Below are 15,456 nucleotides of genomic sequence, written 5' to 3'. Positions count from 1 at the left end.
TTATTTTGCATTTATTTATGTTTGCATTCTTCAGAGCACCTTTCTCTTTGTGTTCATTTCTTGAATGGCAGGCCGTTTTTCATTACACCTTGCTTTGTAAGACTTACAAAAAAAAAAAAAAAAACAGAAAAGAAAAACTCCTACGCATCACGAATATAAAGGGATGTAATTTGTGAGGTTATAAACATCACCTTTTTACTGTAATAAAATAAGCAAAGAATAAATAAAACAGAATTAAACTGAAGCCCATTAGTGAGATATGAAGCAACACAAAAAGGGACTCAAAGGATTTAATAGCAAGTCTTCAAAGAGCGTTCTTTTGTGTAATAAATATTTGACTAAGGAGGAAAACCTCCTCAAAATGCCCTTCAGCCTCCGAGGATTTCCACCGCAGCTAGGTGGGGGAGAACCGTGTTTTCCACATAAGTAGTAGCGGCTTCCTTGTATCTACTTGAATTCAGAAAAGGGAAATTGGGAAGCATTGAAATAAAGTCTAATTCTAACATAATTTATTTTTAATTCTGTCAATGACTTAGAAAGTTACTTAACTTTCCAAACCTCAGTTTTCTCATCTTGAGTGAGTACAATGATAGTCTACTGCATAAAGTGATTGTGAAGATTTTTTGAAATGCAGCATGTAAACTGCATTACACAGTGCAGCATACAATAAGCTGTCTATTATGAGGAACATTAAAACAGAAGAAATTATATGCTAAACACAAAAAAGTAGTAAATACAGATACAGTGATTAAATAGAAGTCAAGAGAAGAGGGGACTATAAACATAGTAGCATTTGATATATTTTTGTGGTTTCAACACATAAAGAATGGAACCATATTTAATAGTCTTTTGAAGTCATATTTTGTTTTCAGAATCTATGTAATCCAGAATCTATCCCTCAACCCCCAGCACCACCCCAAGTTTTATATTATGCTCTCAATTAAAAAATGTGCTTTGTTGTTAAAGAACATCTTATTGGTTAAAAAACTCACATGGGTGTTGCTAGTCACTACCAGGTGCTAGAAATAATGAAGAGGGTTTGAAAGCATCTAATTTGGGATTGAGACTGCAATAGTTTCTTAGTAACTGTGTAATATCCTGTGGTGGAACTTTATATTGTAATTGATATTTGAGGAAGACTCAGACATTCTGGGGCTAAAACTTCTATGCTCAATGATTTATTATGTTAAATATTTTTGAGAGTTTCAGTTCTAAACATTTTAATGCATTGGACAAATTATCATTGCCTAACCCTGTTCTGTCAGTCAGTTAGGTAAATCGGTAGTCATCAATTGGATGATAAGGTGCAAATGAATTGTTCTGTTCGCTCTGAACATAAATGCAGCTGACTCTCCTTAGTGACAGAGTATAAATAGATCATGTTATATAAGGCACATTGAGGTTTTTTTTAACCTTTCAAAAGAATTAGCATTGCACATAGCATTACTATTTAGGAATTTCCTCCACATAGAACATGGTGTTTAAAAGTCTACTCCTACTGACACCCATCAAAACCAAGAGAGAAAACAGAGATTGAGAATCTGTATTTTGAGGAGTCTTTATAGGTGAACATAGATTTATGTAGTCATAGGCACAGATACCTTGCCCAACACTGCAAATTGGAAGCTGGTTAAGTGAAACTTCTATTTAAGAGACAGACTAGCACAAACTATTTCCTTAGTTGCCTGTCAGGTGGCTATTTTTACTGACTTAGTAAAAAGACAGATGGCTATTTTTACTGACTTAGGAAATAGAGTAATACACAGTACAGTCCTTAAATTTCATACCTACTTTGAAAGTCCTAACTGCATTGTTATATGCTCCTAGTAGTAGTGACAGCCAAGAGATATAAATCTGTTTAATATGCAGAGGGAAGACCTCAGCCTACTGAGGATGCAATGCTTTAGAAATTCATGATTCACCCGGAAATTCATGAATCATAGTTATACTAGTGGTTCTCCATAATTTGCCCCAATGAGCATTTCTGTAAGTGTCTAAAAAGACACTGTGAAGATCCAGGAGAGTATAATCCTCCTTTATCCGATGCCAATCAACATGATAATGACAAGACCAAGCTTCTTGAAGAAGACAGAAGCTTTACATGCATCTCGTCGTATCTTTGGCAAGTGGGAACCATATTGCACACTTGAGGATCTGGGCAGTTTTCCCTGCAGACAGAGATGCAGCGTTCCCATGATCTATGTGTGCTTTGTGTGAGCCAGGTTGTTATCTCACCCACATGAAAGAACATCTGATCATTTCCCTGTATCTATGGTATCTTTCTATCAATCTCTCTCACCATTGCACGGGACAAGTATGTATTATCTGGAAACTTTGGTGGAATCCAGATATTATATTCTGTTCCTATCATCTTACTGCCTTGGCAATACCACTGACATGAGAGACAGGTGGTAATTGTGGATTCAGAAATATTGGAAACTGGAAGAGTTATATTTTCTCACCTGGAGCACATTTTAATAATACTTGGAAATGTCTGGACATATTTTAACTTCATATTTGTCCTTCCAGAAAATAAATTGAATAGTCCTTTAGGAATTATAAGGCCAAAGTGAGGGAAAATAAACCAGAGTACTGAGTGAATCTCATTTTATTATAGAATCTGGGGCTGACCGGCCATATAATTAGGTAATTAATTAGGAAAAATAATTAACATCTTAAGACTCTCAGTTCATCATCTGTACATTGGAGACTATATTTCTCTGGAACATGTTTTAGATAATTTTTAATTTCTAAGAAAAGGTATACCAAATAGATATTTGAAGATTATAAAATACTATCTTGTAAGAAATAGCAACAATAATTTGTATATAAATTAAGAATAAATGGCCAAGAAAGAAGTTAATTACATTATAGTCTGAAATTATTTGATAATTAACCAACTGCAAGTGCATTTATTTGTGTATGACAAAATGACTTATGAGGATAAAATATAATTGGAATATGTTGATTTGTTTATTAATATTTTTAACTGAACTTATCCTGAGTAAAAACATGATAAGAATGTAACTGTTTATTGATTACCACAGAGCTAAATTTGTCAATTCCATGACTCTTTATTTTATTCAAGACCTTGGAATAAAATAGGAAAAACATGGATTAAGATTTAGGAATAAAGTGAACATACTTTTGAGCTCATGAAAGAAAATATCATTATAGAGATGAAAATACAAAACAATAGAAAAATAAATTAATGCCCAAACCATTCAGTTCCTTTTGAACAGTCTATTTTAATGGCAATTGTGAGACATTAACCTGAGAAGAAAGGAATTAGTGAAGCAAAGGTGATTAGATAAAGGTGCTTTAACTAGTCATTTTTCAGCTGCCACAAAATATAGCAGTTCATAAACATTAGCAATTCATCTAGTCTTTTTCTTTGCTTTTAACTAGTATTCAACATAAAGTCTTTTATCTGTGGATATAAGTTAGAGTTGCAAAATCCAGAGAAGGCTGGGGTTTCAGTAGAATAAATGTTTGGATTCATTCTTGTATCTCTACCAATGATGGGAATGAGGTCCAGAATTGCTCTATACTTTAACTGAGGCAAGTCTTCTGACAACTGGTGTTTCTTTTCCAATACACTATGCTGATAAGTTTTGAAACTTCTTAAGGCCTTTGACAAAATTCAACAACCCTTCATGCTAAAAATTCTCAATAAATTAGGTATTGATGGGACGTATCTCAAAATAATAAGATCTATGACAAGCCCACAGCCAATATCATACAGAATGGGCAAAAACTGGAAGCATTCCCTTTGAAAACTGGCACAAGACAGGGATGCCCTCTTTCACCACTCCTATTCAACATAGTGCTGGAAGTTCTGGCCAGGGCAATCAGGCAGGAGAAGGAAATAAAGGGTATGCAATTAGGAAAAGAGGAAGTCAAATTGTCCCTGTTTGCAGATGACATGATTGTATATCTAGAAAACCCCATCGTCTCACCCAAAATCTCCTTAAGCTGATTAGCAACTTCAGCAAAGTCTCAGGATACAAAATCAATGTACAAAAATCACAAGCATTCTTGTACACCAATCACAGACAAACAGAGAGCCAAATCATGAGTGAACTCCCATTCACAATTGCTTCAAAGAGAATAAAATACCTAGGAATCCAACTTACAAGGGATGTGAAGGACCTCTTCAAGGAGAACTACAAACCACTGCTCAGTGAAATAAAAGAGGATACAAACAAATGGAAGAACATTCCATGCTCATGGGTTGGAAGAATCAATATCGTGAAAATGTCCATACTGCCCAAGGTAATTTATAGATTCAATGCCATCCCCATCAAGCTACCATTGACTTTCTTCACAGAATTGGAAAAAACTACTTTAAAGTTCATATGGAACCAAAAAAGAGCCCACATCACCAAGTCAATCCTAAGCCAAAAGAACAAAGCTGGAGGCATCACGCTACCTGACTTCAAACTATACTACAAGGCTACAGTAACCAAAACAGCATGGTACTGGTACCACAACAGAGACATAGATCAATGGAACAGAACAGAGCCCTCAGAAATAATGCTGCATATCTACAACTATCTGATCTTTGACAAACCTGACAAAAACAAGAAATGGGGAAAGGATTCCCTATTTAATAAATGGTGCTCGGAAAACTGGCTAGCCATATGTAGAAAGCTGAAAATGGCTCCCTTCCTTACACCTTATACAAAAATTAATTCAAGATGGATTAAAGACTTAAATGTTAGACCTAAAACCATTAAAATCCTACAAGAAAACCTAGGCAATACCATTCAGGACATAGGCATGGGCAAGGACTTCATGTCTAAAACACCAAAAGCAATGGCAACAAAAGCCAAAATTGCCAAATGGGATCTAATTAAACTAAAGAGCTTCTGCACAGCAAAAGAAACTACCATCAGAGTGAACGGGCAACCTACAGAATGGGAGAAAATTTTTGCAACCTGCTTATCTGACAAAGGGCTAATATCCAGAATCTACAATGAGCTCAAACAAATTTACAAGAAAAAAACAAACAACCCCATCAAAAAGTGGGCGAGGAACATGAACAGACACTTCTCAAAAGAAGACATTTATGCAGCCAAAAAACACATGAAAAAATGCTCATCATCACTGGCCATCAGAGAAATGCAAATCAAAACCACAGTGAGATACCATCTTACACCAGTTAGAATGGCCATCATTAAAAAGTCAGGAAACAACAGGTGCTGGAGAGGATGTGGAGAAATAGGAACACTTGTACACTGTTGGTGGGACTGTAAACTAGTTCAACCATTGTGGAAGTCAGTGTGGCGATTCCTCAGGGATCTAGAACTAGAAATACCATTTGACCCAGCCATCCCATTACTGGGTATATACCCAAAGGACTATAAATCATGCTGCTATAAAGACACATGCACACGTATGTTTATTGCAGCACTATTCACAGTAGTAAAGAGTTGGAACCAACCCAAATGTCCAACAACAATAGACTGGATTAAGAAAATGTGGCACATATACATCATGGAATACTATGCAGCCGTAAAAAATGATGAGTTCATGTCCTTTGTAGGGACATGGATGAAACTGGAAAACATCATTCTCAGTAAACTATCACAAGGACAAAAAACCAAACACCACATGTTCTCACTCATAGGTGGGAATTGAACAATGAGAACTCATGGACACAGGAAGGGGAACATCACACTCTGGGGACTGTTGTGGGGTGGGAGGAGGGGGGAGGGACAGCATTAGGAGATATGCTTAATGCTAAATGATGAGTTAATGGGTGCAGCAAAACAACATGGCACATGGATACATATGTAACAAACCTGCACATTGTGCACATGTACCCTAAAACCTAAAGTATAATTAAAAAAAATATATTTATCAATGAAGTCTCTGGTGGGTTCACCAGTGATTTTGCTAGAAATTAAGATATGACAATGTAGTTTTCTAAGGAAATAGCGAAAGGGTATACTATTGAAAAAAACTTTTTTCTAATACTTCCATTTTTTTACATTTAAACACAAAGCAATACATCTCTACTAAGTGTTCAGAAGGAATTATATTGAATAAAAAGTAAAGAACTCTCTTATTTTATCCCAATCCCACTTTTTCCATGTTTTCTTTCTTAATTCGGGTGTATTCTTCCAATCTTCCTTTAATGAATTGATGTGGCCATACATATATATCCACATACAAATCCTCAGAAAGACTGGCTGCAACAAGCTAAATATATTAAAGAAGCCAACTTGTGCACTAAGATAATTCATCAGCTCATTTTATCTAAAAGTTTAGATAAAAGTAGGCTTCGAGGATAAACTAATTCAGTGCCTTGGACTACGTCTCCTCATGATTTTCTGTTAAGCTCTGCCTCCCCCGCGAATTGAGCTATTAGCGGGATGGTTTCAGCAGTTCTCTCTTACAGTCCCATACAGCAACATCCTGAGAAAGAGAGGGTTGCTTTAATAAACTATCCCAGAAGGGAAAGAACTTTCCTAGAAGGTCCCCAAGAAACCTCTTTTTATAACACATAGGCCTATATTGGGGCACTTTCCTGAACCAATCACTGTCAATGAAGATGGGTTTAGAGAATTTTGGATGAGACTACTTTCTATGGAGGCATGTGATACATGAAGAAATGTTAATTCCTCAAGACAATTTGGATGATCAAGAAGGAGAAAGAAAGGTATGGTTGATAAGTAGACAATTTATCACGTTCACTACACACATACAAATAAATAGTTCTTTCTCTTTTCATGCGTCTCTCTCTATATATAAACATGATAACATATCCTGAACACCTTCTGTGCCATTGTATAAAACTCTACCTTATTATTTTTAATTGCTTTATAGTAGGCTATAGTTCAAATATACCACAGTGTCTAACCAATCTCCTAGAGATGTGAATCACTTTTTATATTTATCAAGCCTTTCTCTTAAATTTGAAGGATGCTTGAGTTAAAAACTTCTCAAAATTTGGAAGATGCTCAAGTAAAAATTTTTAAAATGACACTCATTGCCATACTAAAACCAAATGTAAAATACAATCCTAGGTTATCTACATCTTATAAACATTTATATGAAACTACTGTAAGGAACAGCAATGTGTGCCTGGTCCTGTGAGCTTAAAATGCATGCTGTAAACAGTTGTTGACAAAGTTTCAGACACCGTATTTCTCTGGTTCTCATGTACAGAAAAATAAAAATTCATTAGCAGTGAAAAAAAGGAAAATGAGTGTGCTGAAATGCTTTATTCAAAAGGCATAAAAATCCAGTTGAAGCCAGCCATAGCAGCGCACACCTCCAGTCCTAGCTATTTGGGAGGCTGAGGTAGGAGCATCCCTTGAGGCCAGCCCAACCTGAGCAGCAAAGTGAGACCTTGCCTCTGAAAAAGGAGAAAAAGATCTAATGGAGACAGAATTTGTTCCTAGGAATTCATTTTAGATAAAATATTATGAAATCAACTTTGAACTAATTAAATATCTAACTTTCCCAACTAAGTGAACAACATTTAATTTATCCCTTATCTAATGTCAATGCCTGGAATTTACTTCCCTTCGATGGACTGTAAGTCTCATGTGATCCAGGACAATGAGTGTCTTGTCGATTATTGTATCCCCAGAGCCTAGCACCGTGTTTGGCCCTGGAAAATAGTAGTCCCTCAGTGAATATTTATTGACTGATTAAATAAAGGAATGAAGTCAAGAGCAGTGAAGAATGGTATTGAACTTGTCTTTTCCTGGGGGTGACAGAATAAAAATAGTTGTATTTCAAGATCAAATCCTAAGTGCTCTATAAGGAAGGGCAAAAGTCCTATACAACAAGTGAAATTAATAACAGTTAAAAATTAATAACAGTTAAAATTAATAGAAATAAGGACTCACTAAATGTTTAAATGATCAATACTCCTGTATCCTACCTATATGAACTATTACTTATTTTACTTAGGGTTATTTGGTTGCAAGGAATAGTGAAACACTCAATCTCAAATAAATAGAATGAGAGAATTTGCTATAATGGGAGGTGTATTTCAAGGGGATTGAGTTACAGAGACCACTATTCGTCTGGGAATCATAGAAACAGAGCCAGTTCTCTCTCTAGCCCTACTACTCATGCCCAGTCATCCTCTCTCACACTGACAAATTACTAATTTGGCTTCTTCATGCTCTGAATATATCATGGCTAGAGATTCCTTCTCCCTCCTTGTGTTCTTTTGCCTCTTTCTTTATCAATTTATTTGAGACAGGGCCTCACTCTGTCACCCAGGCTGGAGTGCAGTGTCGTGATGTTGGCTCACTGTAGCCTCTGCCTCCCAGGTTCAAGCAATTCTCCTGCCTCAGCCTCCCAAGTAGTTGGGATTACAGGCATGCGCCACCAAGCCCAGCTACTGTTTGTATTTTTAGTGGAGACAGGGTTTCGCCGTGTTGCTGAAGTTGGTCTTGAACTCCTGAGCTCAAGCGATCCACCTGCTTTGGCCTCCCAAAGTTCTGGGATTACAGGCATGAGCCACTGCACCCAGCTGCCTCTTTTTAAAATACAGTAATTGTACTTTGTTCCAAAGTTTCACTGATCAACATCTTCAATGTCCTATTTTTAAAAGGCAAACTAAAATATCTTTTTTACTAAGCTTCTATTTTCTGTTCAAGCAGTAAGTAGCCAGCCACCCTCTGTAGGCTACATCTAGGGCAATGTATGGCTCAGAGTCATGTAACATACTAACCTTTCAGCAGGGTTGTAAACTGACAGCCTTTCTGAAGAGTTCACGAGAAAGTGAACAGGCACAAAATAGATACAGTGCAAACATTTCCTTATTGGCTATTTTTTCAAATTATAAAATCAGTATATGTTTATCTCTCTATTTCATTATATGTGCTTGTATATTTTCTTCCAGTCTGATTTTATTTATATAATTCCAATAGCATATAAAATTTTTAAAAAGAGATGTAGGTTCACACTTTGCTTATTTTTATAGATCTCTCTTTTTCTGGTTGCTTATTTATATTACTCCCTCAGAAAACATCAGTTTAAATGACTGTATAATGGTCTCTCTTATGAATGCATCCCATCTTTATATACTTACCTGCAAATCTCCTACCATCAGACTTGTAGACACAATAACAAAGTAGTAAATATCATCTTACCTTAATATTTCTATGCATTCTCATTAGATTCTTAGGATAGATTCCTAGAAACAAATTTTTGAATAAACTGTCATGAACTTTTTAAAGACCATCAAAATATATTGTCAAATTGCTTTTATAAAAGTTTGCATTTACTTTTGGCAAAAGTGAAAGATGCTATTATTTCATCTTCAGTAATTATCCCTAGCATGAGGCTAACGACCTTATCTAGTAACTACACTATTTCTATAAAGTACAAAGAAGGAATTTCTAAATAGTAAAAGAAGGCATTGATAGCGCTTGGAATACCGAAGTCTAGACTTCATTGAGAATGTATTTATTATTTTGAAGTTGCTTTCAAATTTACTTTTATAATTTGTAACTTATGTAGGTTAACTACATAATCAAAATTGTCTTAAAATTTGTATCATGGAATGTTAGACCCCAGACCGTCAATACAACCCTAATAATTTTAATTAATTAATTAATTAGTTTATATTTTTCTATCTCAAATATTAGATATGCACGCTAACCCTAGGCAGTGCTAAGGTAGTGGGGATGCAAACACGAATAAAATGTTTTTCCACACCTCCAAATTACAAGGTAGGAAATAGGAAAAAACCATTGCATTGCAAAAAGTGACATAAAAGAAGAATACACACAGAGCTATGCGTGTTGAAAGGAAGAAGTGAGTAACTGCCACGAGAGACAAGCAAGAGCGTCTTCCTAGAGAAAATGACATTACTCTAAGTATTAATACAGAAACTCTTATTACAAAGCAAACAGTAGCTGAGTAAGCCTGTGGCTGGAGAAGAGAAAGAAGAGAGAGATTTGGCCGGATAGTAAAGTGTCTCTATGTCAAATAGCTTGGAATTTATTGTGAGAGAAAGAACAAGACACTGAAGGCAGAGGCAAATTAGAGGTTGTTGGAACTATCTAGGGAAAGATGAAGAGGTGCTGATAATGCTGAGTCCCTGGAAAGCAGTGAAGAGACTTGGCGATATTCAGGAGATAAAATCAATGATGCTTATCGACCAATTAGATGTGGATGCTAGAGAATGGAGAGCTGAGTCTTTTTCAATGGGTTTATTAGTAGATGGTGAATCTCTGAACATAATACCGAGCCATCTGGGGGCAGTTTGAACTTTATTAAGTTTTCAGTGATCAAAAGATATGGTGTGTGTATAAATTTGGAACTCTTGGGAAGTTGAAACTGTTGAAAAAAATTTCAGAGTCAATGTGAGAAGAAAATCACCTAATGTTTGACAGATCAGTAGGATGGCTATAGTTTACAATAATCTATCACATATTTTGAAATAGGTAGAAGAGAATAATTTGAGTGTTTCTAGCATAAAGGCATATTTAAGGTAATAGATATCTAAACTACACTGAATTGATACTTATGAGTTCTACGAATATATTAAATTATCACATGTACCCCCAAAATATGTACATATGTTTAAATAAAAAATAAAATAAAGTAGATAAGAAATTTGAAACTCAAAACCAAATACATAGAATATAAATCATATTCAAAAATATCAACTGGATAGGGTATAAAATGAAAGAATATAAGACATGAAATGGAACACTGACAAGAATAAATGTCTTCAAAATTATACAGGACAAAGGAATTATTAAAGGGACAGAATCAATGTTTCTAAAATATCAGTGCAGTGTCACTAAGGAAGAGAACTAGCGTTTCAGAAGCTCAAAAATAGGAAGTGATCAATTTTGTCAAACACAGCAGAGAGAGCAAGTCAAATGAGAGCTAAGCTTTGCACGGGGCAGTGTCACAGCCAATGAAGTTTATACAAAGTGCAATTATTGCTAATTAAAAAATTTTCCAATGCCCCACTATGACAGCTTAAAACATACTCAGCATTGACAATTTTTTTTCATTTGGAGAATTAAAAATAAAATATCAGAACTAAAATTGCCCAATAGACTTTGTAATTATGGACCATTGCTGACCTGAACCATTTACATTAGCTTTTTTGAGGAGGAATAAGTCAGATTGTACTAGATGAACTAGAGAATAGTGATATTTAGATAGTGGAAATATAGACTACTGTCTCAAGGATTTGATGATGAGATGAAGACTACAATAGATGTAAGAAACTTCACTGTGGACTGAAAATATAGATTGAGACTGCTTCTGAGGGTGAACAGTTTGAAGATAAAGGAAATAAGTTAAACAGTGATGAGAAATAGATGAGTCTGGCAACTCAATGCTTTAACCCAAGATGACAAAGTGAGAGTGAATTTTTATTCAAAATGGCAGTTACATGTTTTCAAAATTCCATAGAGTTAAGATTTAGTAGTTTTATGTGGTATTTCTGGTTGACAAAATGAATTTTCTTTCTGACCAGTTCAAGCATACAAACCCCTGCAACGTACCACCATAGTCAACATGCCCAAAGCATTTGGTGAATCTTTTTTCTTTCTTTTTTCTTTTCTTTTCTTTTTTTTTTTTTTTTTTTTTTTGAGACAGAGTCTTGCTCTATTGCCCAGGCTGGGGTACACTGGTATTATCTCGGCTCACTGCAACCTCCACCTCCCAGGTTCAAGCAATTCTCCTACCTCAGCCTCCCGAGTAGCTGGGACTACAGGTGCATGCTGCCATGCCCAGCTAATTTTTGTATTTTTATTAGAGATGGGGTTTCACCATGTTGGCCAGGCTGGTCTTGAACTCCTGACCTTGTGATCTGCCCTCCTCAGCTTCCCAAAGTGCTGAGATTACAGGCGTGAGCCACCGTGGCCGGCCCCATTTGGTGAATCTTATCCGTGTATACTTTGTGTATTTCAAATGCCATGAGTGTGGCCAAGAATAAAATGTAGAAAAGCATAACACTCCGTTGGATAAAAATTATCCTAGTACAGCATGCCTCTTGGAGACCTATTAGAATATAAAATCTATGAGTGAAGAAATCCTGTCTATTTTTTCATTACTTATCTCCATGACGTAGCACAATTTCTGGTACATGCTGGACATAATAAAGTGGATTGAGTAAGTGACTTTTGGGAGCCCTAGATTGGAGACCTTAGATCCATGGAAAACTGGATCTATTCATTTGTGTATTGTAACAGGGAACAGGAGAAGAAATGAAAAGGTAAAAGCCAAATAGCTGGTTTCTAAAAGCAAATTAGCACTGGAGAAAAGATAACAATCAAGAGTTAAACAGAGGAGAGGTGAAGCAGGCATAGAGACCTTTACATTGTAATCATTCACATGTTTCCTCTGCTTTTCTATATCTGCTTCCTATATTCTTTTCTATAATCATAAATTTACTGCCCCCTTCCTTTTCTCCTTTCCGTCTTTGCTAGTGAAATTTTAGCATTTAGTTTTGTAAAGGAACAGCTTCTTGGCTGATACCCTTATGTGTATTAGATAAAGAACAACCGATGTCATTTTTTCCAAATTATAACTTATGTCCTGCTCCACACTGTTTTCAGGAACAAGTCTAAAATCCTTTAGTTTTTTAAGCCCATGCTTAATTTGGCCATATCTACTTCCCCAGGATTTTTCTATGTCTCTTTTCTCTCTTCCTTATCATGTTTTTCAATTGTTCTCATTTTCCTTACTAGAGTCTTTGTAGCAGCCATGCCTAAAATGCTTCGTTCAATCCACTTTCCTTTTTACAATTAACTGCTACTGACCACATAGACCATGGCTGTTTCCCTAATTCTAAACGTTACTCCAGGCTGTGCTCTTTGTAACAAATCTTATGCATTTGTTAATTAACTGTGTGTTTTTTTCTTGTGTAATATTATTTGCTCCTATAGAATATAAACTTCACAATGTCAAGGGTTTGCTCATTTGTTTATCTCTGTTTTCCCATTGTCTGATATAGTGCCTGAACATAATAGGTACTTAGTAAAAAGTTGTAGGAAAAATAAATGCACTGGGCATGGTGGCGCATACCTGTACTCCCAATACTTTGGAAGGCCACGGTGGGTAGATTGCTTGAGCCCAGGAGTTTGAATGCACTTGGGCAACATGGCGAAACTCCGTCTCTACAAAAAACACAAAAATTAGTCTGGCGTGGTGGTGCATGCCTGTAGTCCCATGTACTCAGGAGGCTGAAGTGGGAGGATCGCCTGAACCCAGGAAGTCAAGGCTGCAGTGAGCCAAGATTGGGCCTTAGCACTGCAACCTGGGCAACAAGAGTGAGACCCTGTCTTGATTGATAGATAGATAGATAGATAGATAGATAGATAGATAGATAGATAGATACATACATACATACATACATACATACATTCATATATAGATTTATACATACATTCATACATACATAGATGCTGGGGAAAAACCATGAACCACTAACAATTAGTATAACTTTAAGTGATTCTCAAGGAAAAGTATTTGGGATCATAGTTCAGAGAAGAAGATCCAACGTAAGGTTGATTGTCAATATTGTGGTAAGAAAGTGGGAAAGTTGAAATTTTGATTAACTGAATCTAACTACCTAAAATTTGTAATATTCTCAAGTAAATGGTTGCTTAATATTCAATTATAATTAAAGAACTAATTCCGATTTTTAAAATATTGGCAATCATCTTTACTTATGTTACTCAATTGCAGGTTTTGTCCAAGTATCAGCATATAATCTATTATAAATTCTCAGAATTAAATATTTTACATCTTCACCATTTCAATACTAGATAATGATTATTTCTTTCTTTGATGAGCGAAAGTTTTAATCAGCCACTGAGCTATCAATCTGGATGCCAGAAATTACAAACCATGTTGTACTGAGTAAGTCAGGAAAATGGACTAATTGAGTTTCGTTTTCAACAATAAGAGCTGGGACAACCCAGAGGATCCTTTTTAGTAGATTTTAATGATCCGGAAATGTGTTGTATCTAAAGATCCTATTCCATCAACATTTCTTTTTATTTTGACAATGTGTATGCAACATAAAATTTACTATTTTATCTCTCAATTTTAAGATTTAATAGAGACAATGAAATAGTAAACACTGGTTAGCTGTTGTTCTCCAAGTCAGTTTCTTATATTTCCTGTACTCACTGTTTTACTGTATTTCCCAGTGGTTCTATTATTTTGGTTTGATCATATGGCTGGGTTGTAGCTCATTGGACGTGGATTGTGAGCCAAAGCTATATGCACCCCTTCCATACCTGCTCCATAAAATCCTTCCATTGTGAATTCTTCCATGTCTTTTCCTCCTCTAGTAGTTGACTGAGAGGACTCCAGAGAATAATAGACACAAAAGCTGAAATGATGATGGTTTCCGAATGACCATTTGGATGGTGATCTGCCACACTGGACCACTTGTGATCACTTAGTATGGAGTGGAATTTGGAATTTGGATGCTTAGCACTTACAGAAACGGCATTACCCTAACAAATACAGCTTTCCACAGCAGATGTAAGTATAAACTAATAGCTTTTCCAGGTATTGGACTAGTGAAACATATGGTGGGTGCTTTTTCTTTTGTTTGTTTGTTTTCTCTTAATTGACCAACATCTGGAAGTTAAAGGCAATGATTGAGAAGACTGCTCTACATTATCAGTGGCAGAAATCCTAGCTAGGATATGGTGTCCACCTTTTTGGAGTTGGCACAATTCTTCATAGGATGCCAAAGGAAGACCTGAGTTTACATCAGAGTGTAATGACGTTAGCTATGACAAAAAGGTGGTGGCATTTATTTCTGCTGAAAATATCTGAAGTGGATGCTGCACCTTTTCCAAATGGAACTCTCCACTTAAGAGTAATTTGCACATATTCCCAATCCCAAATCGCTGCAACTCTTTACAACAATTTCTTACCTTGCTGAGCTCCATTCCTTACTATTTAGGGAAAAGGGTATCAGCACAGACTTGCCATGTCGCTGTTGGCTCTCTTTTAATCCCATCAGGAAGGTGAGAGGGGAGTACAGGATTGCTGTGACTGGGGAAACCTGAGCCTTAGCTAAAGAGAATAGGGTAGAAAGTGTTCCTTGTGAGAGAGAGTGAGGAAGTTACTGCCTCTGCTCTGAATCACTGTATTTGGGTTCTGATAGTGAAGTCTGCTAGGGGTAACTCAATAGAAAATATAACTAAATTTTCTCTTCCAAAATCATTAAAACAATACTGTTAAGAGGATCTGGGAGGTTGGTGAGATATCTAAGTTAGAGAATCTTACTTAGAATGATTTTTTTTTTTTTTTTTTTTTTTTTTTTTGTAAAACAGCCAAAATTACCAAGGCGTGATTATCATACTCCTTTTGCTTAAAATAGTTTAGTGGCTCCCCATTAGGAAAAATATTCAAATTCTTAAAGAGGCCTACAGGAGTCTGAATAATCTTGCCCCTGCTGACTTCTGTAGATTTGTCTCAGGACAGTCTCCC

This window comes from Symphalangus syndactylus, chromosome 7 (assembly GCF_028878055.3).
Source record: "Symphalangus syndactylus isolate Jambi chromosome 7, NHGRI_mSymSyn1-v2.1_pri, whole genome shotgun sequence".
NCBI classification, from domain to species: domain Eukaryota; kingdom Metazoa; phylum Chordata; class Mammalia; order Primates; family Hylobatidae; genus Symphalangus; species Symphalangus syndactylus.
This window is presented reverse-complemented; position numbering follows the sequence as displayed.